This window comes from Podarcis liolepis, assembly GCF_965112155.1.
Source record: "Podarcis liolepis genome assembly, chromosome: 4".
NCBI lineage: Eukaryota > Metazoa > Chordata > Lepidosauria > Squamata > Lacertidae > Podarcis > Podarcis liolepis.
Window position 1 is genome coordinate 44,725,333 of NC_139558.1, and position 16,223 is coordinate 44,741,555.

General features: G+C 40.1%; 1 long non-coding RNA gene across 1 annotated transcript in view; it reads left to right on the forward strand.

The window, feature by feature from the left end:
* The window catches only part of LOC310704624, a 538,844-nt gene extending 523,307 nt beyond the window's left edge, over nt 1-15,537 (forward strand). Inside the window, exons 6-7 of the long non-coding RNA XR_014524929.1 lie at nt 2,108-2,184; nt 15,383-15,537. This is a non-coding gene — a long non-coding RNA (uncharacterized lncRNA). The remainder of the gene's footprint in view (nt 1-2,107; nt 2,185-15,382) is intronic.
* The last annotated feature ends 686 nt before the right edge of the window (nt 15,538-16,223 follow it).

Here is a 16,223-nt window from a genome sequence, read left to right on the forward strand (position 1 = left end):
GGTACTGAGTTTAATTATTAGGGATAACTACATGAGAGAGTTTGAGGAGAAAACTCATTGCCCACAGTAAGCTCCTCTATTTGGAATATATAAAACATTCAGTTATATAATATGTGTCAAGTAGGGATGTATAAATTTATAAATTTTGTTTTTGCTCAGTTTCACATTTCCCCCCTAGTTTCCAGTTTTCTACATTTCCACAGTAATTAGCAGTATTTTTTAAGTCCTCGCGAAAATCTATCAGCATTTCATTGCAAATTCCTCCTAAGATACAATCTTTATTATGCAATTTTGCCTGATTTACACATTTTTTGCTAAGGTATTTTCATTAATGAAATGCATTTTTGTCTGCTTCCAATAATATAAGCATTTATATGTACACTTTAGCCTAGTCTATGCATTTTTGTACACATTACTTGGCATTGTAAAATTCAGAAATTTACAAATTTTGAAGGATGACCGTATTCAAGTTCACTTAATATATTGGAAGCGTGATTTCACTGCGTTTGCCTTTAAATGTGCAGTGAATCAAATTTCTCTCTGAAAGAAGTAAGTAATAAATAGAATCACAGACAGGATTACTGTGGATTTAACTATCGTCATCTACCTTAGTCACCAGGATATAGACCATTATCAAGTAGGACAGCCTTTTGTGACATTTTAGGTTTGAATTAACATTATGTCTGAAGAAAAAACTTATGTCTTTAGGTATCTAATTTACCTCATATTAAATTAACATTTCCCAAGAAGTCTCCAGGGAACTTGTTTAACCACCCTTTTAAATGTGTGCTGCCAAGTGCTCTCACTTGTAGAAACAAAATAATAGAAAATGTCTGCTTCTTTCTGTGTTCAGATTTCTCTTTTGCAATTGTTCGAATATAATGCTACAACTCAGCAATCCTAAGGTGGTGGTGGGAACTCAGAAAGTGGTCAAATTGTCTTACCCATTGTCCTCCTGGGCTCCTATGTCCCTTTTCTGGTTTTCAGCTATTTTCCCTATTTCTCTATCATTGGGAACAGTGGGAAGGAAATAAGAGGGGTTTCTGTCAGCTCCAGGTTTGGGGAATCGGCTGAGAAGACTATGGAAATCCATGCTTTTTCTTTTCTGCATGCCCTGAAACTGCATCCCATGGCACACACCCATTTAGAACTACTGATATTGCACCTAGGATGTTGGTATAGCCAGGGTCACAGAAGTTGCCCCAGAGATGAAGATCCAATATATTGTATTGGACTGGACTCCCCACCTAGGATTTCTGCCAAAAAGCGTCACCCAAAGAACCTCACAAGAAGTTCCACATGCTTCAGAAAACTTTGAATATTTGTTGACCCACAACATGGTACCCAAGTAGACCTATCTGTGGTATGACATAGAGGCCTGCTGTGCAACAAGCACATTTTGCTCATAGGGAGAGCAAAAACTGTGGAGTAAACTAGATACCTAAAGACACAAAGAGTTTCTTCTTCAAATATTACATCTTGCCTTCCTAAAATTCACTTTGTTTAATCAGATAGCTGTGTTCCAGATAAAGTCTCCACTGAGATGGCTCTCTTCCCATTATAACACCCACTCGTTCTTTTTTGTTTCAACCTTTTCCTCCCTCACTAGGTCATTTTATCTCTACTTCAAAAGTCGTGTGTTCTTCAAAGGCTATCACTTTCCCCTCCACATGTCCTCTTTCTACCACCAAGTACTGGCAATGCAATTTCATAGCAGAATTCATATTCTGTTCATTCATAGAAGCTGAAAAGATTAAGCTCCTCACAAATATTATATACTCCCGAGTTCAAACAATATTAAACATACATGCTGGATGTCTTTCTGTGCCTGATCAATAAGCAAAACATTCAAGCAGTCATCTCCCTGCTCCATACAAATCATAAAAAGGGAAAATTCTTACAAGGTGCTTCGCTTTAACTGCAAAAGGAAATCAAAGTGTGGTTTGAAAGGAAGATTATATCCATCCAGCATTAATGGGCTCTCTGTAAGTTTCCCCTGTGTAAAGGTCTGCTTATCCCATACTCTGGATTCTCTTCCTGGTTTTTTTGTTTTTGTTTTTTTAAAAGCCACTCACACCTGAACCACTCATACTTCTTTCATACCCAGGTAAAACAAAAGAATCAGCCAAGTGTACTGAGTGATTTCCCTGCAGGAACATAACCAACATGCTAACAGGACTGAAGGTATTTTTCCAGCCGGTTTTTCATTTTTATGCAAATCCTTTATGTGGCACAAGAGATTGCTATGCTTCACAAGCCATCTGAATTAGAGTAACTGAAATGTGTCATTTTGCATGTGTTTGGACAATAGGAAAGGGGGGGGAAATACCACCTCAACATTTTTATTATTGGCAGGGGAGACAAAACAAATTTTCTACCAAAATCTGAGATAGATGAGAAAGATAGGAGTGCAGTTCCCTTTACTGTACTTCTTACAACTGTTGTTGGCAGAGAAAAATGAGAAAACGTTTAGCATAGATTGAAATAATGAAGGCTACTAGCAATGCCCATCACATTCATATGCCAGATAAAATGATTTTTTTTACTCTGTATTTAAGGAATAATAATAATAATAATAATAATAATAATAATAATAAATAGCACTTGCAAGTACCCTTCATAATATTATAGGATAAATTTACCAGGAGTTTCTTCTCTGAAATACTCTCCTCATGACTGAATGAGCTGGGGGCAGGTCTCTGCCCATGCCAAGCCAGGGTGTGTAGTGGTACCTGGGGTTACAAACAGCCTAGTTAACAAACTTTTTGGATTACAAACACTTCAAATGTGAAAATGAGTGTTCCGGGTTGCATATTTTTTGGGGTATCTGAACATACTCTGTTCGGGGGTGCACTTCTGTTTTGAGTGCCATGCTTCCGTTGTCCTTCGGAGGAGGAAGTAGGAAGTGATATGGTTAACTACATAGAGGATTTATATGATTTGAATCAGAAAAGAATTAGGGCATATTCGCATGCCTCAACCCTATCAGAATGCATAAGGTCGAACATGATTCCTAGGGCTTTAAGGGTTATTAAACAGCCAAGCCTTTATAAAGGAGATGAGGATTTTATAACGAAATGGACGGGCATATTGGACAGGTGTGTGATTGACCTAATGCAGTTAATCATTTCAAAAACAAAATCTGAAGTTGATAGAATAGACTCAGAGACAGATAAAATCCAAAAAGACCTAAAGAAAGGGAGCGATAAAGCAACATATGATAAAGAGATAAAGAACCTTGAGGGAGTCTATGACTGTGTTTAATAGGGAGTTAAAAATTTACAAAAGGAAAAAGTTCATTAGGGATAGAGATGATTATGCAAATAATAGAATATATGTCTGGACCAAAAATGAAAATCGCAATAGATCCTTCAACAGCAAAAGAACTAGGAACAGCCAGAGGGCAACAAGCCTGACTAATTTAGGGGATAGTGCAAGTAGCATATCTAGTAGAGGTTCGTTCGAATCTGTATCTGAACCTAAACAACAAAGAACATGACAAAATTTTCCCAAGCTTGGGGGCAAAGGGAAGAACAGGTAACTGGTAAATTTGTCAAGCTGAGCATTCTCTCCTACGGAGATAGAAGTGCTGGACTTTGGCTTAAATTTTGCCCCTACCCAGAAATATTCAGCCATGAACACCCGCATTGTCCTTTATAAAATGATTCAACAAATTAAACTAAGACTTATGTTCCAGTCTTGTTGGTGGGCGTGCAACTCCCCACCCCCACCCCCATGCTGCTGTGGGGAGCATTTCCTGCAGCAGTGTGGGGGGAGGCATCTGTGTGGATTCCAGTTCAGCTACTGATTGATTGATTGATTGATTGATTGATTGTGTGACTGCGGAAATGGATAAAAGCCCCCATCCAAACATTGACTATCATCAGTGCAGGTAAGAATTTTTTTAATTTTTATTTTTGTCATCTACAATACTGCTTTACTTATTTTATAGTACAGTACATTGATTATTACTTTCATTTTGCGTGTCGAGGTCCCCAAGCCACCCCCCAAATAACTCACAATGCACACTTAATTTTTGTTTAAGGTTTTTGGCATAATTTTGGCCAGAACTTTATTTAAATACAAAACCATGAGTGGTTGTTTAGGCATTGGTTAAAACTATCTGTCCCCCCGCCTGGGGACAGAACTGACTTCCGGGCACCACCGAAAGACAGTGCGGGAAAACAAGTCGGGGAGAAATGGAGCTGAGTCACAGACCCTCAATTCTCATCCACATGCTTCCCAAAGGCTTGCTGGCCCTAGTCCCATTCCAGGGATTTGACGAAAAGATGGCAAGCCCCAGGATTCCTTTAACGGAATTCCCTTTCCACAGCAACCATGGAGGGGCAGGCCCAGCCTATCCTAACCCCTCCTCCACCAATTTATAACCAATGCCTAACCGCAACCTTACAAGTTGTTATGATTTGCTAGGCAGTAGGCAAAAACCAAATGGCCCAGCCAATCAGCCAGATGGACAAAATTCCTACCAGGCCCCTGCCCCAACGGCAGACAACCCCATGACAGGCATAGCAAGGTCAATGCAACAACCCCTTACTCAAGGGCGGGTGGGCGGGTGATCCTTTTGCACACCAAAGAGAAAGCTCCAGGCTGCGTGCAGAGTATTTAAACATTTTACCCCTCCCACCAAAATTGCAACATAACCTTTACCCCAGCAACCCAGTGAACCAATCACTGCCCCAGGCCATCTTTAGAGACCCTGCCTGGTAACAGAGGGGTGGCTCAGCAGACCCCACTGCAACACGTGCTCTCCATGAAGGAGAACACGCTTTATGGATCAGTGGTCTTGTTAGATAATAAAACTCATGTTAAATTGACGATTTAGAGGTTGTTTTTAAAAGTCTGGAACGGATTAATCCATTTTACATTACTTTCTATGGGAAAGTGCACCTTGGTTTAAGAATGCTTTGGTTTAAGAACGGACTTCCGGAACGGATGAAGTTCGTAAACCAAGGTACCACTGTAGTCAAGAGCACTGGCTGTGCCACTGGACCAATTAGGGGAAGTGGGGAGGGAGAGAGAGATGGGCCTTTAAATGACTATGTCACCCTTACTTCTCAGCTGTTGTTTGGGTGACAGCTTCATCTGCTCATTGGCAGACCTGCAGTGCAAGATTACCCAATCTTTTGAAGGGGCTAAGTGGGATTTTAGGAAGCTGCCTTCTAGTGAGTTAGACCATTGATTGATCTATCTAGCTAGCTCAGTATTATCTACAATGGCTGCCTGCAGCTTTCCAGGATTTCAAAGAGAGTTACCTAGAGATGTTGAGAATTGAATCTGGGATTTTTTGCATGAAAAGCAGATGCTCTACCACTGAGCTACAGTCCTTCCACTTTTTGCAGCAGGTGTGGCAGCAGTGAGGTATCCATACTTACTAACATTTCTCAAATGATTCCCAAATGACCCTCCTCAACCCCCACTTTTTGTGTGTTCTCCTGGCAATACTTCTCGCCTCAGTGCCCTCTCAAACCTGGCACTGCCCCTGTTGGCTGGAGATATCCAAAGACTGTGCTTTTATTAACTTGGCAGTGTAAATGGTAGCATAAGATTGTGAGCTGCAGTACGATACCTCAGAGACATAGCATCTGTGTTCCATTGCCTCATTGCTTCAGGTGCTACAAATGAGACTTATTTTGTTTTAGTTCCTTTTGCTATTGGGCAACATACTGCTATACTGTGGCAATGATTTAAGTGTCTACAAGAAAGAAAGGGTTTGCAATCCTATGAATACTGTTTTAAGGGTTGTTGATCACATGAGGCTTACATCTGTGTAGGCATGTATGTGACCGAGTTGCACTTTTTAACATCCATGATAAGAATCGATATACATCTACTCAGAACTCCATTGTTCGTTATCAAAGAAATGTCAGAAGAAAGATTTTCTCGACTCCTAGAGAATATTAAGGAAAATGTCACCATGTGAGTGTTGTTGTCATATCTTCTCCTACACTTAAGATTCCACAGACATATGGCTTTTAATAAAAAGCCTTCCATTAGCTGCTGCAGTTTAACAAGATTAAGCATTATGGAGGACTGATTTGGCTCCTTTCTTAATGGACTAGAAGCAGTTACCACTGAATTTTGCTAACCCCTCTCCTACTTTTTCATTGTTCCTGAAGCATGAGCACTCAAGTTAATTATTAAAAGAGCTCTTGATTTAAATTTTTAGTGTTCATCAAGATGAGGGCCCACTCTATTTCCACATAATCCAATAATATAAGTACACTGTGTGGAATGGCCACTTCAGTTTGGAGTGTATATTTAAGGATATTAACTAAGAGCAACAGCAGCATATTGCACTGAATTAGTCAGTGATCACTAACCTCAGTCCCACAATCCAGTCCTAGCCTGGCTAATTCTAAAGCATGCTGATCTGAGGCCTGAACCTGAAGAATTAACTAAGGTGAAGTTACTGAATTAGCTAGCTACATTATGAGCTTATGACTTTCAAAAGACACATGTTGTCCTTCTTCCCTCAGGATGAGAGAAGTAGCTCAAAACTCAATCTATAATTTGCTCAAACAGGTGGAGGCTAATCCATAGTGCTATTGGGGCCTAGCCCTGTCAAGCAATTTTGAGAAACTTTTTATCCAAAATCTCAAAGCCACACACTCTTTCTTGTCCCATACACATTTTATACTTCTGTTTCAACTCAGAGAAACTCTGCAAACATTTCTGCCAATCAGGTTTCTGCAGTCTTCAGCCAATCCTAATTTGAAAGTATAACTATGGCAAAGAAGTCCCTCTCAGGTGTTTCTAAGCAAAAACACCATGTGATTGATCAGGCTTGCCTAACAAGGAAGGCCAATTATGAAGGCTTTAATTCCATCTGTGGTTAGGAGACTAACCAACAGCTTAGAGGCCCCATCCACACCCCCAAAGCACATTCTTTGTAACTAGCCAAGAGAAAGGAATGGTTGCCAGTTTGAGCAGTTTTTTTTTTAAAAAAAATAACAAACAGCAATGGTTGAAGAGTATGTGAGTAACTTTCTATGTTACCAGTTGTGTTGCTCAATCATTTACAGTTACAGGACCAGGAGAAGAAATGGTGAGTAGCTTCTTAGTTTGTTGAAACTTTCTGTGTTATTGCTTGTGTGGGGGTTTTTTCCTCAACAACTTTGGCTGAGTGCCCCCTTAAAAAGGTCAAGTTTTTTCTTGTTTTGCATTCTTCTTTATCTTTACATTTTCAAAAGCTACGGCTTCTTTTTTGTTGTTTATTTAACACGATTCATATGATGTTTAAGGAGATGTTAGAAAGTTGAGATCAGGATCATCTGTTTTAGTATTTTAAGTTTTGTATATTTTAAAGTATGGTTGCAAAATTGTCTTGATTTTGTTGTTTTATCTTTTTGTAAACTGAGGTTTGTTGGTTGGTTTTTTTACAATCAAACCATGGATACATATTATGAAATAGATAAATAAATCATCCAAACCTTTATGGTTTGCATAAAACATGAAATATGCACTAAAATACTGATGAAACCGGATGTTAAAAAGAGGTTGAGTTTCTCTTCAAAATATGAGTAAAATCAGCCACTTAAAAATATACAAAATAAAATACCATGTTAAAATACATGTCGAAATTACCGTATTTTTTGCTCTATAAGACTCACTTTTTCCCTTCTAAAAAGTAAGGGGAAATGTGTGGGCGTCTTATGGAGTGAATGCAGGCTGCGTAGCTATCCCAGAAGCCAGAACAGCAAGAGGAATCACTGCTTTTGCTGCGCAGCAATCCCTCTTGCTGTTGTGGCTTCTGGGATTCAGAATTTTTTTTTCTTGTTTTCCTCCTCCAAAAACTAGGTGCGTCTTGTGGTCTGGTGCGTCTTATAGAGTGAAAAACACGGTACCTGTTTGTCTTAAAAAAGTGTTTAGTAGGCACCAAAAACAATACACCAAAGTGTCTGCCATACATTTTGGCAGGGAATTCCATAGTGTAAGCATGAAAAGGGTCTAAACCATGACTGGGGGATCTGGTGGGACAAAGGCAACTCTCCAAAAACGGTGATAGAATAGTCAGTGGTTTGGATGGAGAACTAGGAACCTGAGACCTGAAGGTGTGGAGGAAGCAGGTGACTGAATGAAAGAGTTGAAGTGCTTAGGGAAAAGAGGAAGAAATATATGAAATCTCCCCCAACACAAGTGACAGTGAAAGCAATGAATTGCCCAAGGGTACCCTGTAATTCCTTTGCCAATCTAGAATTTGAATCACTTTTGATACAAAACACTGAAGAAGTCTGATAACTAAGTCTAAACACATTTATTCTTAACTTTATAAAGCCCATTAGTCAAATGAGATTATATCTCTTGAGAAGATATTGGATTAAATAACCCCACATGCCTACATTTAGAATACATTTGTTTTAAGTTGAAGGTAATACCTATAGTGCTAGATAAAAATCTCAGATACCTCTTGAAAAGCAATGTGTGCCCTGCACCCCATGAGTATGAAACTGGCTTCATTGAAACTTTGACGAATAAATCCCATCAAAGTTACATATACATTGAAGAGAGAAATGGCTTATTCTGAAGCAATCCTATGAAGTGGTGTTTGTATTTGTGATATGCAAATTGTATGGGGGGAAAGTACGTGCCCTTGATATATAGCACTGGAAATTTTTCTCATACAACACAACATGGAAATACTATACAAGCCTAGAAATGGGGGAATGGGGTAAATTAACAGGAGATTTTGTAATTTTAATGTTATATTACATTTCTGCAAAACCATGCAGAGATATACAAATATTTACTTGTATGGCTGTAAAAGCCCGAAGGAATATATTATTTGATGTTTCACACAATATTAAACTTTTTTGTTGGTGTTTTATAAAGTTTAATCCTGATGTGACGTATTGTCCCATTGCTTCAGCAAAATCAATACAGGAGCATTTAGAGTTAAACAGAAATTGTTTTCAGTTATTCACTACTAGAATACATTTCCAGAAATATACCAGCTGTTCCACCCTCTCAACACTTACATTTATTTTATTTTATTTTCCAAGAAATTTTTAAAACAACACTTTTACATTCAATTATATGCCAAATTCATCTTGTTTGACTTCCTCCCCCTTGCCCTGGCTTCCAAATTCAATCATTCATCATCTTGCATATCATTATCTTTCCTCTGTAATTTTCAAATCTTAATTATAAGTACATTGTCCATATTTAACACATCATAAATGTTACAACAACCCTGCTAATGTTTTAATATATTTATAGTATTCTTTAATATATTCTATAAATTTTATCCAATCTTGTAAGAATTTCTTCTTGTCTTGTTGCCTGATCCTCATGGTAAGCTTTGCCATTTCGGCATAGTCTATTATGCTGATTATCCATTCTTCCTTCATCGGTGTGCCTTCTTTCCATTTTGGGGCAAATAGCTTTCTGGTGGCCTTGGTATACATAAACAGTCTCTCTAAGTTCTTCGGTATCTCCTCCCCCACTATTCCAAGCAAGAAGGCTTCTGGTTTTTTATAAACATTTAACTCATTGTAAATCATTTCCCAGAAGTCTTTTGCCCTTCTACAAGACCACCACATATGCAAAAAGGTACCTTCATTCTCTTTACATTTCCAACATATATTTCTATCCTCTCAACACTTAAATGGTCATCTGCACTGTTACCTGAGTACAGTGGTACCTCGGGTTACATATGCTTCAGGTTACATACGCTTCAGGTTACAGACTCCACTAACCCAGAAATAGTACCTTGGGTTAAGAACTTTGCTTCAGGATGAAAACAGAAATGGTGTGGCGGCAGTGGGAGGCCCCATTAGCTAAAGTGGTGCTTCAGATTAAGAACAGTTTCAGGTTAAGAACGGACCTCCGGAACGAATTAAATACTTAACCCGAGGTACCACTGTAGTTAGATATTAATGGCAGTCTGAAGGGGTCCTTATGCACATATTGGTGTATGAATATACATAGGATTTCCTAATGGTAATTGGAATTGGAATTGATCAGATTCTGGTCCCCTTGGAGAAAGCAGTGTGTGCCAGTCTCTCATCAGCCAAGGGCTCCAGCCAGTGCTTGCATCAGCATCTAGCAGATGAGAATAGTTGCCATGCTCTCCAAATTCCTTCAAGCGTTTGCTACTGGATACCTGAAAAAAGTCTAGAGAGTTTGTAACACGTAAGGGTATTATTCAAGTCATAACATTGTGATCACAATGAGGGTCAGAATGGGAGCTATTTTCCCTTTAGTATTTAAGAAATAGCATTTGCCAAGCTCTTTCTGGATGAAGCCAAGGGAAATTAATTCATCTGTTGTTGAAGTTGCTGAATGATGAGATGCCAACTGATGTATGTACATGTGTGAATCAGCCTTAATACACTTCAAATACTGTAGTAACCTGACCTGAACCCTATATTATCATTTGAAGTGACAGAGACCTATTGGGATTTTTTAAAACAAAAAACCTGTTGTAAAATTCATTTTTTTTTTATTCACAGTCTTATACTTAATTTCCACTCATACTTTATTTCTGTGTATTACCTGGACCTTCTGTGTTCCTAGATAGTGATCCACTTAGCACTGAAACAGAGATGCTTTGACTTAAACTGACTTGACCCTGTTGACTTACTGGAACTCAATCAGCTCAGATGCAAGCACTCTAGATTAACTGGTTTGAGAAGAGAGTTTAATGTTGTATCTTTTCTTTATAATCAGCATTTCAGTTACTTCAGATCTCTACTGTTTCTCTGCTAGATTTTTTTTTTAAAATCTGGGTCTCTGCAGACTCTCATGCTCCCTTGCCTTTCTTCTGTTCTTAACTCCCAATAGTCTCTCCCGGATTCTTCCTTCTGTTATCTTAAGTGCTTTTATTCTATCTGATCAGCTTTGTGCAAATCTTTTTAAAAAATGCTAACTTGACAACCTTAAATTAGATGTACAGTTTTAGAATGCCATCTGCTTTCATCCACCAAATGGGGTTATGACTGAATAGCAAATGAGTAGGAGGGGTACAAATGAAGCCTCCGGTCCTCTGGGGTCTGCGCCAGCAGAACACTTTGAAGCTTGGGTTGTCTGCCTTAAAGTGACTAAGTAAAAAACAGGACATCTGCCAACACAACCTTTAGAGTTAAGTGTTTCTTTCTCTTGTTTTGAAAGATCGTTCATTTGAAGACAGAAGGTACACAAAGCAGTGTTGTTATTCATAGGAAAATATTGCCAATTTTGGTTACTGCCAGCCAGGCAGATTCAACCAGAAAATCCCACTGGTAAGACAGTTATAGTATTGGCTATAAATTGCACTATTTAGCCCATCACTTCAAATTCAGTTTCAGAGCAGATGGAAGGACCATCCTCCACATCTGGTAATTTGCTTGGACCAAACCATCAGAAGGCTTTCTGATCTCACGTCCAGCTTTTGAGCAAACAAACACGTTCATGTTGTCCAAAATGCTGAAGTAGGAAAGGATTTATTTCAAATTTCATTCCTGTTCAGTGTCTGATGGGAATAGCAGCAAAGTTGTATAAGCTTCTTAAAAACATTCAGAAACTTTCTAGAGCTATAAAGCAAGTGAGTGCTTTCAGGTGCCATATATGTTTCTAACTTTTGTATAGACTGTGGCAGCCAAGACATCCAGGTGTTAAATTACAACTCACAACAGCCTCAGGCTGTAGGGTAATGATCAGGGACGATGGGAGTTGTAGTCCAGCAATATCTGGAGCACACCACCTGCTTTAGACATTATAGCATGGATGACCAGTTAGAGAACTGGGTTTTGAATCTGAATCCAGATCTCCAGTTCATTCTTTTACTGAAAAGGAGAGGGCTTTCCTGTGGTAAAAATATGACCAGGGACTTACTGCCAATATTGGTTTGACTTTGTGAAACCTAATGGTCTGTCAACGTGTATTTTAAAAATGAGAAGCAGCTGCACTAGAAGCACTAGTATCACATATGCATAGGATTGACAGTACATGGCCTTGAAACATACAGAGAGCTGTTCAGCTGGTTTGGCTCCTCCAGTCACTATTGTACTGTACTGAAAGAAGATAAACTTTCCAAGAGTTACCCTGGTACACAGATAAATTAGCATGTTTGATTTAAGTGGAAGCCAATTGTTAGATGCATGCCTGAATTGAATTTAAAATTTCACAAAAAAGGCCAGTTTGAAGATAAAGCATAGCATCTAGTCTGCTTAAAGCCAGTATTAATGCATGATACTTGATGCATACCCATGCAAGTGTCCCAGCAGAACTGGGAAATCCTGCGCAAGAGCACGGCAGCCATTTTAGGCGCCATGATCTCGCATGATTTTGCACTGTGACCGTGCCCCCTAAAAGTGCTTTTTTCAGGCCCGCAATCTTGTATGGCATCCCAAAATGCATGTTTTGGGGGTTTTGTGCTCTCATGCAAGAGCACAGCCCCGGAAAAAACACACCTTTTTGGTTTCATGATCTTGCGTGGGTCATGCGACTTGCATAGGAGCATGGCCAGGAAGACACATGTCCTGGTTTTGAGAGGGTTCAACCTCTGCCACACCCACATACACATGTCTAAGACTTTCCTAACATGAATGAACTCCACGTGCATATACTGGTCCAAGTATAGAACCTTGTGTCATACATGGAAAATGTATTGCCAGTGGATGGGCATAGGAGTTTTGAGCATCAGCCCACTGTTCCCATCACCATGTGAGAGCCATTCATATGAGCACTCCGATGGAGAAATGACTAAAGCAGTTACAGACAACTGACACATGCACTCACATTTCTTGCATCTTGTCATGAGAAGTGGTTTGTGCAGTCATCTTTCCCATGTATGGAAACCATATAACAAATATATGTGAGTTTCCTGCTTTGTTACACCAGAAGCACCGTAAACAGCTACACATAATCACACATGCAGCTGCTTACCTGCAGCATCCAAAGCAGGTATCTTGTTCCATCAACAAGAGAACTTTCCACCCTCCCACCTTGCACTTAAAAATAAAACAACAACCATGCAGTCTTTCTGCCGTCTTTCAATGGCAAGGTTTAAGATGGGGCGGGGTTGGTTGGGATTTTGTGATACTTTATCTTAATATTTTCAGAGTTATATTTTTAGTGTTTTTTATGCTTTCAACTTTAAATGGTTATAACACACAGGAAGCCAAGATAGCACAAAATAAAAATAAATGAGCTGACAATACATTAACAGAAAAACCTATGCAATTGTTTCCCCATGTCTGTTCAACTGTACTTTGCCATGGCAACAGAGGCTAAGCGACAATATGACTCACACTCTTTAGCTGCAAGACGAAATGGTAGAGATGAATTAAGAGATGTAGATCATCCAGTCCTGTAGACCAGTGCTCACTCACCAGGCCAGATTCTGTACCTGCTGCCACCCACTGCTGTGCAGTCTACTGGTTCCCACAAGCAGCAGCCAGTTTGCTTGCACAAATAACTGCTCATGCCAGTGGTCTATTCATGTGAACAGTACCACCTCAAACCCAGTTTCGTATCCTGTACCCAGAAAGGATCCTGTATCCTATACACATTCTTGCAGAATGTAGCTGTTTGGATATTGCCTAGCTCAAAGAGCAACCTGTGATTTTTAGCAGGTATTATTAGTGTGTGCTGAAAATTTGTCTTGTCTTCTTTGTTTTACCAGCCTTCATCAGTTAAAGAAAAGATGAATTTTGTTCAAAGGTTATGAAAGAGGAGTGAAAATATTAGTGAAATTGCTGGTTTCAATGTTTTTGATGCTTTTGCTTTAGTTTTGAGGTGGTCAAGAGGTGCTTGTATGCGTGCCTCCTTCCTTTCATTCTGTAAATAATTTCACTAGTGTTCTTCAGTCTGTCTGTCCAAGGGGAAATCTCTAATTCCTCCCATGGGGGTTTTTAGGAAGCACAAGCAGTCAGGGAGGCTGCAGAGAGCTGGACAAATAAGTGGAAATCTTATTTAAGGCATTTAAGGCAGCCCTTCAAGTAATCAAAGTCTAAACTGTGTTTGTGTGTCTGTAAAATGAGCAGCCTACTTTTAAATTAGGAAATGATACGATGCTCAGCTTTTATGGAATGTAGTGGACGCTCGGGTTGTGAACGTGATCAGTGCGGGAAGCACGTTTGCAACCCGCAGCGTCTGCAACCCGCAGCACTGCGTCTGCGCACACGCAGGTTGTGAGTCAGTGCTTCTGCACATGTGCAAGCGCCGAAACGTGGAAGTAACCCGTTCCGGTACTTCAGGGTTCAGTGCAGTGCACAACCAAAAATTGCGCAACCCAAAGTGTCTGTAACCCAAGGTATGACTGTACCCTTTTTTGCTTTATCCTACTTGATCTGCTTTTAATTGTAGAAGGATAGTGCAGATGGCCTCAGAACTGGACTACATGTTATTCTTGCTCCCCAAGGACTCATGCCAAGGTCTTTCTCACACTTGATACCTGAATACTAGGAGATGCCTAGTATTGAAGTGGGCGGTGTGGACTTTTTTCACGTGAAATATGTGCTCTACTCTGCTAGTACTACTGAGCTGTTCTGGTTGTCACCCACAAGAGTTGAAAGAAATAGTGGAATAAATGCAGGTGAAACAAAATAAGGTTGTTCCAATGCCTAGAAAAACAATTACGTTGAGAAAGGCATTTATTTTAATAACCTGTCTACACATGTGCAGTCTATACATTTCAAAGCTAGTGAATTATTTTGCTAAAAATAGACGACAAATGAATTGGCAAATATGACAAGCCCAACAGCTTGGTAAATTGCCTTTGCAGTACTAGACCCAAGTAGCCAGCTGCCATTTACTATGATCCTTTGAGCTGCTTCAGAATTACTCTTTGGAGAAGGTCAAGAGGAATATGACCATGTAAATGAGAGGAATAATAATTTCATCTTGAAGCCTTTTCCACCACAGAACAACTTGATGATGGAAACATTCCATAGGACCCTGTCTTAAAGTTGGCTACTAGAGTAATCAAACACAAGAAATATCTCTCAATCCAGCAAGATGTATAAGCTAGGGCTTCCAGCTCTCTACTATGTCTGCTTTGATTGAAGGCACATGGCTTGTTCTAGAATGAAAAGACCAGGCCCTGACAATGTAAATGTGTGAATCTGTTCACAGGACTCCTGCTGTTACTTTTATCATACTGTGCTTTCCTATTGTGTATAGCTGCGTGGTTAGGTTTGATTTTTTCAACAAAAAAAAAGAGAAAGGAAAGAAAAGAAAGGAAAAGGAGGCCTAGAAATAATAATAAACAGGTGCTGTGCTCGATTAGTGGGCCTCTTCATCTTTCACTGAGGCACAGCAGCCATTTTGACAGCTTGCCCAAAGCTTGAATATCACAGTCAATTTTGTACATTGCAGTGCATGTAGGCTTTCCAACTGATGCCTTGCTTTGCTGAAATAATATTTCTCATTTTTGTTGCAGCTCCTTCATGAGCTAATTAAATTCAAACGTAACATATCCCGCAACCCATAGAAGCATTTGCTGTCATTAGCAGAGCTGTCCTTGGTGTGGATCCTAAAGTAAGTTAACATACGTAAATTCACAAAAGGCTTGTTTCCTCTCCTCCTTTGACAGCCACATGTAACCCCCCCCCCAGTCTTTCAACATGTCTTTCAACTTTATTTATTTATTATTCTTTCTTTCTTACACCCCCGGGGGAAGAGGACTGTGCCATAGTCTTCCCTCCACCCCCCCCCCAAAAAAAAAACCAAACCCCCTCCCCCAGTGTCTAAAAGAGCCATTTCTTCTTCTTCTTCTAGCTGGGAAAGAAAGGGAGATTCCTTGTTGAGGTTCCCACCCCCACCCCCACCCCCCGCTTTAGGAGGGTAGGAGTGAGGAGGTAAGTTTTTTTCGGCCTGCTCCCAAGCAAGTAGCCACAGGCACCCTGTTCCCTTTGAGCTGGGCTCCTTGCCTCCTGCTCTGTGTCCTGGAAAGGGGAGAGATTGTCGTCCTCGCGGTAGCAGCTTTGAGAAGGTAATGCAGCTGCTCCTGAGGTGGGGAGGAAGGCAGGGGCAGGATAACTGAGTCATTTCTCTCTCTGGACAGCTGGCATCCTCTGTGCCCCCCCTCCTCCTCAGTTGGGGCTGCTGTGCTTGGAAGGGGGGGCGCAAGTGCGCTTTGGGTCTCCCACGTAAGGAGGGACATTCCTTCTGCTGCTCAGCAGAAAATACGTATGGGAAATTCTGGACATCCCTTAAAATTCAACACACACACCCCGGACACCATTTTAGGCATCAGATTTCATGGCATGTATTTTCTGGAC